At 32.9% G+C, this 18,817-nt stretch overlaps 1 protein-coding gene across 4 annotated transcripts in view; it reads right to left on the reverse strand.

Annotated features, from left to right (window-relative positions):
- LOC118737315 (uncharacterized protein DDB_G0283357) overlaps positions 1-18,817 on the reverse strand; it is a 289,535-nt gene that overhangs the window by 220,664 nt on the left and 50,054 nt on the right. For all 4 annotated transcript variants that reach the window (XM_036467744.1, XM_036467745.1, XM_036467746.1 and 1 more), the window contains exon 3: positions 7,068-7,114. The gene's annotated coding sequence lies outside the window, so the exon portion shown is untranslated. The remainder of the gene's footprint in view (positions 1-7,067; positions 7,115-18,817) is intronic.

The following is an 18,817-nucleotide window of genomic DNA, read 5'->3' on the forward strand; positions in this document are numbered from 1 at the left end:
GAATTTCTATGTAACTCTTTTAAGTATCTGTCGTAATCTTAGCACTTTTGGCTTGTATGTTTATACTTGCCACTTATCTCATAATCTTTCCATTTCGTGTTCCATGTTTTTCTTTGACGTTTTTTCCTTTCATTTTTTTATGTATGTACAACTATTCATCTGTCTATCCATCTAACTATGTGTCCAAATGTCACAGTCACTCATACGGGTAACATGTTTCGCAATGCTACAACTAGTCTAAATCAGTAAGGGTCATAACACGTAAGAAAATAGAAAAATTAAAAAAAAAAACTGGCATCGAACACAAGTAGGGGTTTATATTTGTGTATGATCGTTTTTTTTTCATATTATTTTTAGAGCCGAAGTAGAAATGGGCGCGTGACAAACCAAATAGAACTATCAAGTGCAGAAGGATAGAGGCAAATGGCGAAGGTTCGAAGGCCTCGTTCCAAACCGACGAAACAAGGAAAAACAAAGACAACAAAAAAAATAAATAAACAAACCTATGAACATTTTAGAGAACAACTTTAACCGATTTCGGTCTCTGCATCATTTAACTGCCTTACCGTAAGATTTTTCTCGAATAAGTGTATAAAGTATGAAATCATCACAACTGTAGCTTAAGTTACCATTTTCTCAATAGATTAACGAAAATTTAAAATTTTTGCATGAAAGTCGATAGTATTCTCATTAAAATAATAGCATCAGAAATCATGGATGTTGTTCTTTCAAATACATACTTCAAATACAAATGTGTATGTGTTTATTAAAAAAAAATCGCTCTTTAACAATTATTTTTTTAAATTTATTTAATTGCTCCTTAAATAACCGTTATTTGTGTTTTATTTTATAAATCCAAAACAACAATTATTTTTGATTTTTATCTAAATAATCTGCAAATAACAGTTAGTTTTGATTTTTAAATTATATGTCTTAGGTAACAATTATCGAAGGCTTATATTTATAAAAGTCAGAAATAAAAATCAGTTACTGACCTTTATTTTTTGAATCATACTTATAAAAGTCATTTGTATAAGTCGTAGTAAACTTTTGTTTCCTAACACCTTAACTGCGAAAAATGTTAATGACTTTTATACGAATGATTTAAAAAATAAAAGTCGGTGACTGATTTTTATTGATGACCTTTATAAATAAAAGTCTTCAATAACTGTTATCTAAGACATATAATATAGAAATCAAAAATAATTGTCATTTTGGTTTTATAATATAAAACCCAAAAATAATTGTTATCTTTTAATTTTGCATAAAAATTGCAAATAAAAATTTATTTTTAAATTTGTTGTAGAACATTTCCTTCATAGTGAATTTTTCCATGACAGTTTTCGACAATCGGTCCCTGGTATCTGTTAATACACATTTGGACGAACGCCTAGAAAAAAATTATCAATTGATAAAAAAAATAATCCACTTGTAGTTAGCTTTTTTGCGGGATTTCTATAAAATATATAACTTGTAGTTAACTACAAAAAGCTAACTTGAAACTAGTTGAAACGTAATGCAGGGGTAATGCAGGCGTAGTCAGGAGATTTTTTTTATTTAAGCAATTGTTTTATTTCGAATTGAAGACAAATAAAAGAGTTATTGATATTTTATATTACCATTTTGATGTTATGCAGAATATGTAAACAAATAGGTATTATAATAGAATAAAGTAAATAAATCAAAATAAAATAAAATAAAAAAAAACAACAACAAAAAAATATTTTGTTTTTCTTATTGATATTTTATGTCCAAAAGTAGTTAGTTACGCGTTAGTTGACATCCAATGCACGGGGTAACCACCCTTGACTATTTCGCGGCCATCGCCATAGAGATGTAGTTGGCTTTCCTCAAAGAAAATATACAGATAATAGTGACCTATAGCTCCTTCCTAATCAACTTCAAATTAACTTATAGTTAGAAATATTTCCCGCAGGGTCTATACACGTACATGTATGTATTTGTACATGTAGTATATACATATTTTTAATACGTGCTCGCAATTAAAATTCTGGCCACAGGTCCACTTCAACGCTTGCCAACTACTCTCATCAGGCTGAGTATTTTACCATTTTTTATAATTTAGCGTTTGCTGAAATTCTACTACATTTTTTAATTGATGCGCAATGCAGTGTCAATTATGCAAATACATATGTACATGTATGAACCCTAAGTTGAAAGGTCACAAATTTACTGATATGCATATGTACATATGTACCATTTCGTCAGATCTGCACCGTTGGTGCGGTTTTCAAAAATGAGGTGTCAAATTGTAGGACTTGTCCTTTAAATGCACAATAAGGTTTTACTTTTTTTAGGGCAGAGTTCACACCAGTAAAAAAATGTCATTAAAATTGTTTTTTATTAATCAATGCCAACAGATATGCACCTTTCGTTCGATTTTGAAAAGTGACTAGCCAAATTAATGGGCTTTGGCTGTAGATGTACAATAAGTATTTACTTTTTCGAAAAGAGTTGCAACCTGTTCAACAATTAAATTCAAATTGTTTTAAAAGTAATTTCAATTATTAAAATATGGCTATCAATCGAAATAATTTTGAAGCGGCTTTATTTCTGAAATACATGTAGGAGGGTTACCGCCTCTTTCCAATCAAATTCAATTTGAGTTAAGGGAATTAGTTAATTAAATAAAAGGGGTAAATAAAACCCCCTGAATTTATATGGATTATCTGCTTCTTACTTAAAAGTGCGTGTCAAAAGGTATTTCAATATTTTTAGACCCCTTAAGTAAACTTCAGTAAGATATTCCCTTCCAAGTGTAATTTAAAATATTGGCCAAAGTCATCTGTAGAAATACATATTGCTCTTCGGAAAACCAAAGGCCGCAAACTGTATGTCGACTCTAGTCGCAAGAGCACATCCCTTTTCCCTTCGAACGACTGAGTTTTGACGAAACCGAGCTAGCAATAGTAAGTGTCTTGCATGGAATTTATTAATAAATATATTATAACTATGTATTACCTTTATTCATTTTTAAGCTGCACCTATTTCTGCCATCAAAGATGGGCTCAGCCGTCACGGCTATAAAAAAAATAAATAAACTATTGAATAACACAAATTCAAAGTGAATACCTGAGTTAATATATCCATTTTTAATGTGTCAACGCATTGAATTTAAATGAAATTCTTCTTTATTACGTGTCACTGTCGTAAGTGATACAGGCGGCTAGCTGCGGTGCGCCGTGCGGCATGTGGCAAACGCTATCTGATTATTTAAGCAGAGAGTTTTCAGTTTTCGTTTCTTTTTTTGTCTTTATATGCATGTATGTATGTACATATATGAAGTTACATTAAAGTTCTTTTTTCTGCCGTGTTCACAAGCTCAACGTCCTGTAGTTTGTGAATATTTCATTGTATTTTTATTTATTCTTGTTTTTGGAATGAGATTTGAATGGCTGAGTACTGGCTTTGCATTTTTAGTTTGAGCGTAATTATACGAAGCACGCGCTTTATGGTAATTTTACTAAATGTAGGGGTGGACTTTCAAAGGCATTGCCTGATGGTTGTGTGGCCTTTCGAGCACTTTTAGGAGTTTCACATTTTTTTAGGCGATGAAATGTATAAATAAACATATGTTTGTGTTTATGTAAATACGTCAGGTTTTTTGGATAGCTGCATTTTTTTTAACATTTTTCAACTCTGTTTCTTATATCAGACTTTTCCCCCTTAAGTAGCAATGCTAATTAATACGAAGGCCGGTGATCATATGATAGTTTCTAGTAATATGCGTTTGAATGAAGTCGTTAATGGTCGACAGAAAATTATGGTTTAGAAAGCAGTATGTATACCAAACATGCATGCTTGACTCAATGGGGAAGATTCTCGAAATCAAGTCAACAATGCGATTGAAACACCCAATAAATTCGGGATTCGTAAAACAAAATCTTCAATTAATGCATTATATTGATCAGAGATCTGTAATTAATAATGCAAAGTTTTTCCCCGCTGTTCTTAGTTTAAAACCACAAATATTTCGAATGACACACTAGCGTTCCCCGCTACAGACCAGTGGTATCGTTCTAATTGTCCAAGCCAAATAACAGATATATTTCTTTACGTTTGCGGACTATCCCTTCAATTTGCATGACTCAACTAGTATTTCCATAGGTTGGCGTTGATAAATAGCCGAACAATTGACATTTCCTAGGACATCGTTATGACCAAAACACCTTTAGTTTTTCTAGGAAAAAAAGTTAGAAGACGAGCTAATAGAGCTGCTAAGCAAACTGGCAGTATTCTAGTTCGCAGCGGGCACACGATGATTGGCTTAACATCCACTACTGTGGGTTTGCCTAGTTTACTAAAGCTGTAAACAAATTATTGGAGTCTGTAGTTGGCGGCTTGTTTATCAGAAACGCGTCATAATCATAAACTTCACTCAGCGCTGCTGAAAATGCTCTTCAATTTATACAGACATATGCATACATATGTATGTATGTAAGTAAGTACAGATTCACAGTTTACCACCGGTAAATCACCTTACCTAATCCAATGCGGTGCCAGTGTGGCTAAAGCAGTGTTTGCATTGTTCAACTTTGTGTTCATCCCGTTACAAGGTTGCACGTAAAAAAGTTGAATGGCTAAAAATATCAAAATATTCGCAATAAAAAGGCGTTTGAATTGTTTAAATTTGAATTCAACTTTTGGTTGAACGGCCTTTCAACTAATCGCTTTCAACAAAGTTGGTCCCTAGCCAACTATTCAACTTTTTTTGCGTACAACCCTGCGTTGAGTTGAACGCAAATGTTGAACGTAAAGTTGAACAATGCAAACACAGCTTAAGGCTATATGGCCATGGCAGCAATAAATTTTCTTATGTTTATTTTACAGTTGTTGGCAAATTCACACCTCAGTCGTGTCGATAGCGTTCAAGGCAATGAATCTTTCAACATATAGACTTTTAACTCATATAAAATACACAGTACATACATATGTACTATGCATACGCATACTCATACTCAGGTTGCGGTCCTCTTGTCTTTGTTATTGCCTATCGCAGCACCTAAACAAACTCCCCACTTGAGCATTATGAATCAATGATCACCTTAGATGGATAGAATACAAGATTCGCAGCAAAAAAAAAGCCTGACTATGGCAACTTAACTTAACTTAACGGAACGTAGAACTTAGAGAATGAAAATGAAACAGATTTCGACACGGCATTAAGTTATGTTAAGTTTCGCCTGTTTAATTATAAGCAACACCTATTTAACATAATTTTTAAGAGAGAGCCATAACTTACGTGAAGTTGCCATAATCAGACCATAAGACTTGTATTAACTGGCTGACATTTTTTAAATCAGAAGGCGTATCAAAAATATGCTCCTTTGTCATGTAGGTATTGAGTCCTTCACTTTTGCTCATCGGCTTCCTGTTGCATGGCATCGTTAGATTCCAGAGGGTCCGAAGATTTTAAAATGTTAATACAAACTCTTGTTTTGTATTACCAATCTATGAAAAAGCATCTGTGAAGTGCAGAATGAAAGCGTATTTGAACGAAAAAAAACCGCCAAACAAATATCTATTTAAAGTAAACAAAAAATGGGTTGCTGCCCCTGCTGCATCGCTGTTTCACAAGTTCTAAATTTGTCACCTTAGATAAAGGGATATAATGACATTTTTTTTTCTTTGGACTCACCACATATTCTGTGACTATTTTGGACATACTTGTCAAAATTGGGTATCACAGAACAGAAACGGTTACAGATAAAATAGATAGTTCGATCTATTAGAGAATGTGGACTTAGCAGCAACGTTTCACTCTTAGCTACATAGCGATATGTAGTTGAGTTAAGTTTTCTCAAGTGGACCAACCAAATTTGACTTTCGATTTTTTATACATATGTATGTCATTGGCCGATTTTGAAAGTTAACATGGTGTGCAATATGGAGACTTAAGTTTTTACGCTAATTGTAATTTTGCGACGAGTTCTATGCAAACAATTTTTTATGCAGGCGTTTACACTTTTTGCAATTTTTTTACAGCGATAAGAAAACTTAGTGGGCAAGAAAATAAAGTGGTAATTTTGTAAAATTAATTTTTTTTCATAAAAATTTTTATTTTTATAATCAATTGAATTCTTTTACCAAAAAATTCAAAAATCATTATATCCGCTAAACATTCGATTTTATTTTCATAAAACAAATTACAGTACCTTTGATTGAGCTGAAAAGTAAAAAAAATAATAATATTCGAATGAATGGTTGCTGCATACTGCATACCAATTTGTTTGCAAATAACTCGTCGAAAAATTAAAATTGGCGTAAAAGCTTTGATATCAATATTGCACACCATGTTAACTTTCCAAATCGAAAAATCAACTTTGTTGGTCCACTTGAGAAAACTTCACTCCGTGTAAAATAAATTAGTTTTTTAAAAGGTATATGAGTACATTTATATGTACAGTTCCGAACAGAAGTATTGACACAGTGAATTTTTCGCAATATATGCCAAGTTTTTTTATTCTTATTTGTTTTCGATAATTTTGTATAAAAATATTGTTCATTCTACACCAGAGAACATGATAATAAAATCTCTAAACTTTGTGCAAAACTCAGGAAAATTCATTAAATTTGCACACTAATTTGCAACTTTTTGTTCAGATTTTTAAGAAAAATTCTAAGTATGCAGTTTAAATATACATATAAAAAATTATTTAAAATAAATTAGAATAAAAAAGCTTTGCATGTATTGCGAAAAATTCACTGTGCCAACACTTTTGTTCGTCACTGTATGTACATACATATGTATATGTTTGTGTTTTAATTTTTGCTTTTGTGAAATTAACTTCAACACCCGCTGTTTTACCTTCAAGCAAATTAGTTGTTTTGAAAAGTTCACTATCGAGATGCTGCTGCTTGCCAAATGCTACCTGCTACATATTCACACACATATGTACATATATGTGAATGAGAACATACGTATATAAAACATAGAAAGTAATGCTTCTCTTAAGCATAATGACTTGTTAAAAATTTCGTATAACACATTTATTTTATTTTTTTTTCTAGCTATACAATAAAGTATGAATTTGCACTTTACTCACCGTTAGATCGATGAATGCTCTATGTATGTAAATGCATGACGAAGTATCTGCAAAATAGTCAAAAGGAAAAATAACAGCTTAATTAAAAATGTAATCTTCGTTTGAGTGTACATACAAAGTTGTCTATCTCGCTTAATCTATTAAAAAATATTATAAATAGATATATGTACTGACTAGTTTGTTTAAATTAATCATGGTCATATTCCCGTCATTATTTTGCGAAATTGAATACGATTTACACTGAAATATTGACGTGCAATCTGTAATTTTCTGCTTTCAATATTTCGCTGATACTGAACAGCAACACGACTCTATGTACTCCTTCATTATTTGATTACACCGTGCGACAAAAACAAAAACACGAAAAATCAAAAACACGAAAGAATCGATATACTCACGAAAATATGGGCCAAATATAGTAAAACTGCGTTTTTAGTTTTGAAATTTTAAAGATATAATTGATTAAATAAATATTTAAAAAAAAAACAGTGCAATGTAAAATAACAATATGGGTACCAAATGAGCGAGAAAATTCTGTAGAATTTAAAAACAATAAAGTTTTTTTGCTTTACAAGCACAAAAAGGTATCGAAAATGTGCTTTTAAAAATTTTATCTTTTTAAGTTAATAAAGTTTGCAGGACGAAATTCAATGATGACGTCGTGCGTATATTAGTCCTCAACAAATTAAAAAAAAAAAATATTGCAAATTTTCAAGGATATTTAAGGACAAAGTTTCTAAAGTAAATTTTTCATACCAATTCGTGATTATGCACCGAAAAAAAATATTGTGTTATAATTCTTTTTTTTTATGATTCCCTTATTTTTATCCTACATTGCACTGAATTTTTTAAATAATTTTTTGAAATAGCATTTTGTTTTAATTTCACAGTCCTTTTCAAAAAAGTCTTGACGTGAGAGAGAAAAACTAGGTACGCAGTTTTACTATAATTTAACCATAGTTTCGCGTATATATTAATTTTTTTGTGTGTAAAATTTACTGTCGCACGGTGTTATTGCTTAAACATACAACATGATAGAAAGCAATGGGAATATTAGTAGATTAATGATAAGCATTAACGATATTGCTATATATGGCAATAGAAATATGGGTCAATAGAAAAATATGTATAGTGCTTATCATAACTATACGACACTCAAATATTTACTACTTATTTTGTTATTTTTTAATTTTAATTATATTTTTTTATAAAATTATAGTTTATTGCTTAAAAAAAACCATTTCAATGTGTGTGCAACATCTAAAAAAAATATCAACAAACTTACGTTAAAATTTTGAGCGTTTTAATTCGATTTCTTAGATTTTTTTTTAAATTTTAATGTAGATTTTTAATTTTTTTTTTGTCGACGATGTCGATGCTCGACAACTTTTTTATGGAGCAAATGAGCAATGCCTTCAACAAAAAAAAAAATCCGAAAACTATGGATTTATACGGTTTTTGTTAAGGAATAAAATATTTTTTTATAAACAATTGATTAAAATTAAAAAAGTATAAAATAAACAGTCAAATCTTGTGACTATGTGAGTATCGTAAAGTTATGATAACCACTATGTAAGTACATATATATCTGTTGGAATAGTTACGAGCAAATCGAGATACGTTTGCATGTTTATGCGTTGTACATATACATTAGGGTGGCTCTTAAAAAAATCATATGAACAATTTTTTTCAGTCTTACCCCCTCAATCGGTAAAACCACGGTTACAAATTTCACATATAAATTTTGGCCGACCGATTGTAGTCGGTTAAGACATCCTCATAGGGTAAACTGAACTTTAACCACTGTGCGACACGCCTTAACCGACTTCAATCGGGATCAAAATTTATATTTGATATATTCGTCCATGGTAGCATCGACGTAGGGGTTGAAGCTTAGGAAAACTGATGTAAAATTTTGCTTCCTACATTTAATGACCACCCTAATACACATATTAATAACTAGTTATAACAACATCAATAGCAATAAACTCTTATGAATTCAAATATGAGCCGTTTATTTTGAAAGTTTCATAAGTCACTTCACCGCTTTTGTGCTTTTGTGCTTGTATCTGAACGCGTCCGTTATTCGTTCAACTTTATGCGCCAATGGTAGCGGGTTTTATTGTTAATATACATACGACGATAGAACGATTTACAAATGCATTCGGTAACAAGTAGTTAGCCGGTCATTTACGGCTCGTATATCGAGAGATATACACCATCAAAGTGAGAACAAACTACAGCCCAGCAAAAGTGAAAAAGCTCTTCACAACCTCCACTTTACGCAAAATAATTACATTAACTTAAAAATTCTAATTACTGAAACCAAGCAATCACCTCTTTCCATTTCGTATTAAATAGTCGCTTTTGCACCAGTTAATTAAGCTTAGCTATGCATTTTCTACTTCATACCACTACTACACTACTCAACATTCCATAAACCATCTAAGCAGCCACACCCTTCCAATGGCATTTGTATGTAGATATGTACATACATATATATACTACCGAACCCATCATCCAGCTTTCCAAACTCCTAATCCGCACACGCATTTTGTAATTCCCCGCCTTAACGCACTCACTACAATTTTAATCGCTTTAAATCCGCACAATTGCAATGCGGTGGCGGCGGCGGCGGCGGCGGTGTTGCGCGCACTTTAATTTGCGCATGCGCAGCCACATGTAATACGCTTGATTAAATGCGTGCCACATGATGCATGTGGCATGGCATTGCCGTGCTGTTCAACTGTCTCCGCTGTCTGTTGTTTGCTGTCAGCTTAGTTCACAATCAATTTAAATGCAACGCGTCTGACATTGCAAGCGCAGCATAGGCAACAATGCAACAGTGTAATGGCAAGAACATAGTAGAGCAATAATAAATGCATTGTGCGCAGCTAATGCAACAATTATTTTACTTGTTGCGCTTTAGCAGCAAATTGCACAAAAACTACTTGACAAACACGCGTGTATGTATGCACGTATGTATGTATGTATACATCAACTAGACATTGCATTATTTTTGTCGACGTTTTTGTTTTCGGTATATTTGTTGTTTGTGCTATTTACTTTTTTATTTATATTTTGTTGCGTTGTATGTGTGCATGTTTATTTTCCATTTGATGCACAAAATCAACAAAGTCAATGCAATTATCGCGACAACAATGCAACATGCAACATTAAGGCTACTAGCTTTACATATACATATGTACATATGTATGTAAGTACCTATGTATGCACATATCTTTATTAGCATGTGTGTCAAATGCGTGGCAACCGGCAACTTTGACATTGTCATTCCACTTGAGCGCTTACTCTAAAACTCCAGCTGCGATGCAATACGAATGCTACATGCATAACTCTTTGCTGTGGCACGGCAGTGACATACATACAAACTTATAAATAGATATACTACTATTTATGTAGTGAACAAATGCTCCGCTTAGAGTCTGCACTCATTCGGCTGGATTCGGATTATGACATTAATCAAGTAAGGCACTTTTAAATTTAGTTTTCACGTTTTCTTTCCATTGCAAGAATTTAAAAAGTTATTTAATTTTTTTTTTTTTTCGTAATGCCTATTTATAGACCAAACATTGCAATACTTATTAAATCATACTTCGCTAAAAGGATCGCTTACAAATATTAACTTCTAAATGGTTATGCTACTGTTATTCAGATCTTTTTCGAACTGACATTTGTATCGTAGAATTTGACATGTTTTAACATGAACGTTTCAGTTTTCTAGCCTAATTAATTTGTATATGTATAATGAAGCGCAAGTTTCAGTATTTCTGACACTTTTGTTGTAGCTGATTTTCTTCCACCCTTTACGTATATGGAAGGAAATGCGAAAAAGTCTATTAAACATTAACATAGTTTCTTAACTGAAACTTGAACTTTATAATACGATTTTAACCGCCAGAAGAAGCTGTTACGCGTTGAAAATTCATGTTTTTGAGCTACCAACTTCACTGGCGGAAAAATGCTTCATCAATATGGCTCAATGTTTAGATGGTAAATAAATGCATCAAAAATACTTGAACCAAAAGTTTTGTGCGTAACTTGATAAATTTCCTTGCGCCGATAGAGAAAAGTAAATACAAGTAGGCAAAAGATGTCTTCCTGTGGAAAGAATACCTTTTCCGTTGAACTTTGCGCATACATACATATCGTACACGCTTTTGAAAATAGGCCCAACTCACAAAAAATGTATGTCTGCAGACTTTTTTTGCATAAATCACTTCTGTAACTAGGAATCTACTATTCAACTTAAGTATTTTTGTATCTGTACAAGCAGTTACATATACATATGTATTTCCGGATATGATTATTGAGTTGTGCCTCTGTGGAAAAGGGAGAGCGCATTTGAGCAGCTAAAAAGCATCACCAATGCAGTCGATAATTTAGATTTACATATTACTACAACATTTCCAACAATTTGCCAATAACTGCATACAATTGTAAGCAATTTAAGCTGTAACTGCTTGCTGCATGCTGCAAAATAATGCATAGTGCTAATACGGAAACAGAGGAACTTGAAAGGTTGTTGCTTGTGTGATGCATGCTATCCAAGCAGTTATGTGTCATTATAATAAGTGAGCAATTATCGGGATTGTTCTGGCCATTAGTTGGACTGCTTCGTAGCTTGACTGTCTGATTGCTGTATCGATGTGGTCTTTGAATATTACTTGTGATTGCTAACTGGCCGTTTGGGGCGGGTAGAGGAGGTAATTTCTAGGATTCATATAGTATTACTTACTAAGTACATCGCTATTTCAGCCATGACCAAAACATAATTATCGTAAAATGATACTCGTAAAGCCATCAATCGCCTCAATAGTAATGATAATAACTGCGCAGACAGAGATAAAGAGAGAGAGAGGGAGGGAGATATATATATAAACACTCTATCTGTTGATTAACAATGGTGAGGAATAACGAATCGTTAATGATACCCAAGGCATGAGTGGTGGCATGTGTGGTTTTAGCACAGTGTATATAACTCTTAAGCACTTGTATGCGCATACATACTGTACATAATAATGACAGTATAAGTGTACATATACATAGAATATATACGTGCATATAGCTAAACGTCCATAAATAATAAGCTGCTGGTAATGTGGTTAAGGCATACATTTACGAAATAAAATTGCCATCTCACCTTAGCGTGGCAGAGATTTAGCCGCTACTTGTATCTATCACAATCCCGGGATCCAGTTTTAATTTTTTCTCTCTGACGTCAGGATTTCTTTTGAAGGGCTGTGTAATTTCAAAGATATGATTAATTTCAAAAATTATTTAAAAAATTCAATACAGTGTAGAATAAAATATGGGTACCAAGAGGCAAGAGGAAATTTCCTTAGAATTAAAAATAATAATTTTTTTTGCATTCACAAGGACGAATAAGTAATTTTTTAAGCTGATTAAGTTAGAAGGATGAAATTCGAGATATTATTGAGTTTATATAAGTGCTTAACTTATAATTTTTTCATAAACAAATATTGCGAAATTTCAAGGATAAAATTTTGAAAGGACATTTTCAATACTTACCAGTGTCCTCTTGCACCAAAAACTTTTACTATATTTGACCCATGGTTTCGCGAATATATTGATATTTGGGTTTAAAATTTACTATCGAGCGGTGTTATATGTATTATAATGTAAATATATAAGTAAATAAAAAAAGTAAATATAGCCAATAGTGCTCAAGAAAAGGAGTTTCTATTATTGCCATCAGTGCTAATTAAAAATTAAAAAGACCGGGATCTTGGGGTTAACATCCTAATGTACATACATCCAAAATGAAAAAAAAAGAAAATTTCCCACATACCATTTTTTTTAATGAGTTCCTTAAGGTTAAAATCGTAGGAAAGTTTGAGATTAACATAGAATGGACATTGGATCGGGAAGAAGGAAGATATGGAATCTGTAAGTAGCGGGCAATCTTTGAGAATATGGGGGATGGTTAAGAGGGGATTGCGGCAAAATTGACATGTTGGTTTCTTAATTATATTTTACTATATTTGGCCCACAGTTTCGTGAGTATATCCATCCATTCCTTCGTGTGTTTTGAAATTTTTTCGGTTTGGTCGCACGGTGTTATATCTAAGATCTGGTGGGTAAGGGCTACTAGAAGTCAATCATCTTTTAAGATCCGACTGTAAATCAGTGATGCCAGAAAATTTTTTTGTTTAATTCCCTACTTCGTTCTTTAAAATTCCCTATTTTTACTTACACGCACATAAAGTCTTCCCTACAAATTTTCCTACTTACTTTTCAATTTAAAAACATTTACATAAATTAAAAAAATATACGCATGTTTTATTCCACACATATAAAGGTAAGCATTAGGGTGATTCAAATTAACTACTCTAACGAATTTATGGCCTTAAAAGGACTTATTTACTCAGAAGAAAAGTCTCTCATTCGGAAAAATTTTGATTTCAATTTTAAAAGGTGTCGGTGCGCATTTGAAATTGTCCATTTTCATTAAAAATGTTATAACTATTGAACCGTTTGTGGTAAAAAATTAGAATTAAAATAAACATTTTTCCTTTTAAGGCCATAATATCCTTACGTTAGTTTATTTCGATTACCCTAATGCACATATATCTATTTAGTAGATATGTACATATACAAAAAGCCAAAATTTACATTGTAATATGCATACATACATATACACATATGAACGTTTAGATGAGTTGAAAAATAAATTAATAAATAAAGCACATATTATTCCACAAGTCCATACATTTAAAACAATTTCATGGAAATGAGCAAACATTTGATTGTACGTTAAATGACATTTTAGTACAGTTCAAAAAATTTAATTTTTTAAATGAATTGCCATCAATGTTTTCCTGACACAACTTAATTTGTTTTTTTTTGTTCGGGCGCACATCAGCCAAAATTAAAACAACCTTTCTTCATCCGCATTGGCAAATTACATTCTTTTCTGTAAATTTCCATTTTGTCAAAAATTCCCTACCTACGCACAAAATTTTCGACCGAAATTCGAGAATTCTCCGTACTTCTGGCAATTACTCCAGAACAAATTTTTTCCTCGAAATGGCCTTGCAAAAAAGCGTTAAACTCGAGGGTGGGAGGCGATCTTTTTTCCGACCCAGCCTAATTTACATACATACTTGTGTAACTATGTATGAACATATATACAAATTCTTGCACACCCAATTAAAATAAAATGAACACATTGAGTGATACAAATGTTTTCCTTGTACGCTTGCGCCTATTCGATTGATCTGTGGTGCTCGCTTCACGCTCCTCAATCATAAATTCGTATTAGAGCAAAGACAAAAAGTATCAGCATAAATTCTTAAACAAAAATAAAAAAAAAAATAAGCCGTAATAAAGTACCGCTTAGCAGCAAAAAAAAAATATGGGCGTGCTATTATAAATACTCAGAGAAAAAATAAACAGCAAAAACCAAATTCGTCAAAATAATAATAAATCAATTTAAAAAAACCCACGCTTGTGTACAATTTATGCGCAAAAACAATAGCAACCATGGCCACCGTCCACATACATACATACATACAAGGGGTATGCGTTTACAATTGCCAGTCGGCGCGCTTTAAGAGTTTTAAGTTTATTAAACTTGTGCGAGTTTATTGTCGTTTACCAACCAGTTCCCATTGACCAGCGTAGCTTAATGGTTGAAATAAATAATAAAAAATAAAAAAATCGGTTACCACGCAATTTATTTATTTGTAGATTTTTGCATATTTTGGCCATTCAAGGCACGCATACACATGTACATTCAATGTATGCATACCCGCTTTTAACGACTTCTTAGACAGACACCTGGTCAGCAGTGCGTGGGCTAAAGTGTTCCGCGATTGCTTAAGATGTTCTTACCCGCTAGCAAAATAGATAAAATCATAAATAACAAGTAATTTTCAGCAAAAAAAAACCGACTTCAACTCTCATATAAAAAAAAATATATATATATATATATATATATATCATGATCCACTGATCGGATCTTAGTATGGGACCACCTCTGAGACACTACATTTCCGATGCAAACAGAATTATCGAAATGGGTTGACGCGGTCCAAAGTTATGCGGTAACATACATAAAAATAAAGAAAATAAAAAAATAAAAAAAATATTCCGACGAACTGATAACCTCCTCCTTTTTTGGAAGTCGGTTAAAAATATAATAATAATTGCGCCAGCCACTTGCTATGGCAATCAAGAAGATATGTATATGTGTTAGTGTGAAATAAAAAGAAGTAACAGTAATCTAGTAATCACAAGAAATAAAATTGCAATGTTTTAGATAAATTGTGTAGAATCGAAAATAAGTGGCAACCTTACACTACTATCCTAAGGGATAATATTTTGTAAATATGGAAAGCATTGTTTAGTAATATTTTACCTTTTTTCCTAAAAGAAAAATTAAATAAATATGCGATTCAAAATAGGTGGCAACACTGTTAAAACTATTTTTTAATTAGGGATCTTTAAAATGCCTTCCATTTGATACCCATTTTATAACGTTTCAAATAATTTGTAACTAATTTCCAACAGCTGGCAACCTTATATGAGTATTCTCGGAGATAGTGCCTATTCAGATAACCTTAAAATCCAAAACATTATCTGTGTACAAAATTTTATCAAAATCGTTGGAGCCATTTCCAAGAACCCTATGGATATATATATATATATACAAGAATTGCTGGTTGAATGTAATAAGATATGTACTTATGTAGATCGATATGACTTTTCAAAAGGTCAGAAAAAAGCATTTTCAAATATTTCTTCTGACTTTTTAAAAAATCTGAATGTAACTTTTTAAACAGGTGGCAACCCTCTTCAAGCATCTCAAAAATATTGCTATGGTTCAAGCGATATTTCGTTGGACACCCTTATTTTAATATTTCACCTTGTGTATAAGTTAACAAAATTCGACATCTAAAGCATGTGGCAACCCTCCAAAATATATTTCAGAAATAAAGCCTTCTTCATTCTGTTTCGTCTAACACCCAAACTGTGCTACATATTTAAATTATCTAATTGTTTCAAATTAAGTTGATTTGATTTTCAAAACAGGTGGCAACCCTCCAAAAATAAAGCCATTTCATACCCATTTCGATTGATTCACATCTTTTAATAATTCATCCAATTTAAATAATTTGAATGCCACTTTTTGAACATGTGGCAACCCTCTTCACACATTCCAAATATTCAAACCAAAGATTTCTTAACACTCTTTCGGTTGTATATCTAGGATAATTAAATTTGATATGTAAACATCTGTGTACGGATTGGCAAAGCATTAGGCGATTCCGTTACATAAATATGTACATAACGCGGTTTGGTTAGAAATGAAACATAAATTTTATTTAGATTTATTCATTTTGTCGGCTTTTTGATAACCACTTCAGGGTTAGTTTAGGACTATTTCAGGATCATTTCGTGGCTAGTTTCAAACTAGCCCGAAATTATAGCGACCAACAAGTTCCAACATTTTCCTGAAGTAGGCCTTGGGTATAAATGTGATACATATTTATGTACGTGTGTAGCTTACAACGATACTAAGTTCCCAACCACTTCTGTCAGGAAAATGGATTCAGAAGTTGCGATCAATGTTAGCTTACCTGATCTGTATCGATACTTCTGTAGTCCACCCTGCTAATGTCAAAAATGACTGAGCGCTTTCTTTTTCCGCTCTGGGGTACGACTTTCTAGGAAATTTTATTCGTATGTAGTTGATAATATCCTCCAAAAACGTTTTCTCTTTGAAGTTCAAAGGTTGTCTATAAATAACCCTTTGTGAATAGCGCAAGATCATTTCATCCCAAATTGGATTGATCCCCAGACCGTTATATTCTACTCACCTTGTGCGGCTCTAGGAGTTTTTTTTTTGTTCTCAACAAACTTCAGCCAATATCGCACGGGTGGAATACGTTCATTCCCACAAGCTAACTAATACGATATTAGCGCACCCAATCAACGCGGCCGGTAAGCAATCGCCGATTTATTAAAAAGAAAAATCAGTAAACATTTAATTGGCATGCAAATGTAAATAAACTACGCTCAGCACACTTCCGTCCACACAAATATTTACATACCAATAAGTAAGGGCATACTGCATCACACGAAAACCAATAATAGCCGCCAATCATACGAAAAACCACCGGCAAAAAATAACTCCCATATGTTGGCCAATATGCGCAGTAAATTTATAGCGTGCGAAATATGATGCATTCCAATGTAGCAGCACACCCCACCAAAGCTGCCATCACCAACCAGCTGCCATTGCTGCCGTATTGGTCACACCACCAGAAGAAAAGACAAGATCTACAGTCACTACTAAGCAAGTTGGTTGCCTGCCGCCTGCCTGCCATTCATGCAAAAGCCGTGGCCGCTTGGCCAGTTTGCGAATATTGCAATTAGTGTTCGATGGCAATTGTTGCTACTGCCACAATTGTTGTTGGTTTTCATGTTATTTGCTTACAAAACAAACAAGCATACAGACGGAGGAAAATAGTAGCAATGCAATAGCACTCGTTTGACACATATGTACATGGATATGTACACAACGTTAACCGTTACTGCAATAGCATCTTACAACACTTTACCGTTTTGTTCACAATCGACGACGAAACGGTTTCAATAGGCCTTTGTTTCTGTTTTGTGCAATTTCCTTATTCCTTACGTGTTGCGAATTCTCGCTTGTTGTTATTGTTATTTCTTGCGTACTTGTGAAGCCTTTTTCATCACATCGAACGCGTTTTCGCACCCGGCAATTGTGGTGATTCGATAGGTTTTTCTTCACCTGGAATTTCTGCAGAGCTGAGGAATGACAGTGCCTGAGGGGCACATAGATATATTTGCTGTCGGCAGGGGTTCAAGACCTCCTTTCCGTTAAAAGAAATTATCGAATTCGGTTCATGTACATAAAAAAAAATGCGAGTAATTGAAGTCCTTCTCCTTTTTTCGAAGTCGGTTAATTTAGATCCGATCATTGGATCTTAAAAAAAAATTAACGGTACTCCTAAATTTTTATATGAGAATTGAAGCCGGTTTTGTTTATTGCTTAATGATTATTTGTATAATGTCTTTTTCGTGCATATTATTGAATGTATAACTGTTTTTTTTTTGTAATTTTTAACCGACATCGAAAAGGAGGAGGCTATCAATTTGTCGGTATATATTATATTTATGTATGCTACCGCATAACTTTGGACTATGTGAATCGTTTTCAATAATTTTCAAGGGTGGTTCCATACTAATTTGGTTTAGTTCCGATTATGCGATAATTTAAGTCAAAATTATTTATTTAGTTTATATTATTATTTTTTAACTCCTGGATTTACATTATTACACATTATTATTATATTATATTGTTTCGCATTATTTCGTGTGTGTGTGTGTGTCCAAGGAATTTTGACAACTGATACCTCACCAGCCTGTTGCCTCGCTCTTTCTTCAAGACATAATGGAACGGGCATATATTTCTGTTGCAAGCATGCTCTTTTTACAACGCTTTTATCAACTTGCAATGTTGTGTGTCCAGAAACTTTCAATGTTGTGGATCCAGAAACTTTCAATGTTGTGTGTCCGACACCAAAGCAAAGCTTTGAAAAGTTCCTATAAAAAAGCATAGTGCATAGGGCGACAGCTGTAGTGAATAGGGCGAGGTAGATGACATCTAGATGTCGCCCTATGTACTACGTTTGCTACAGCGGAAATAGACGACACACCATTTCTTTAAATAA

The sequence above is a fragment of the Rhagoletis pomonella genome, unplaced genomic scaffold, assembly GCF_013731165.1.
Source record: "Rhagoletis pomonella isolate Grant_MI unplaced genomic scaffold, Rhpom_1.0 Rhpom_scaffold_00004, whole genome shotgun sequence".
NCBI classification, from domain to species: domain Eukaryota; kingdom Metazoa; phylum Arthropoda; class Insecta; order Diptera; family Tephritidae; genus Rhagoletis; species Rhagoletis pomonella.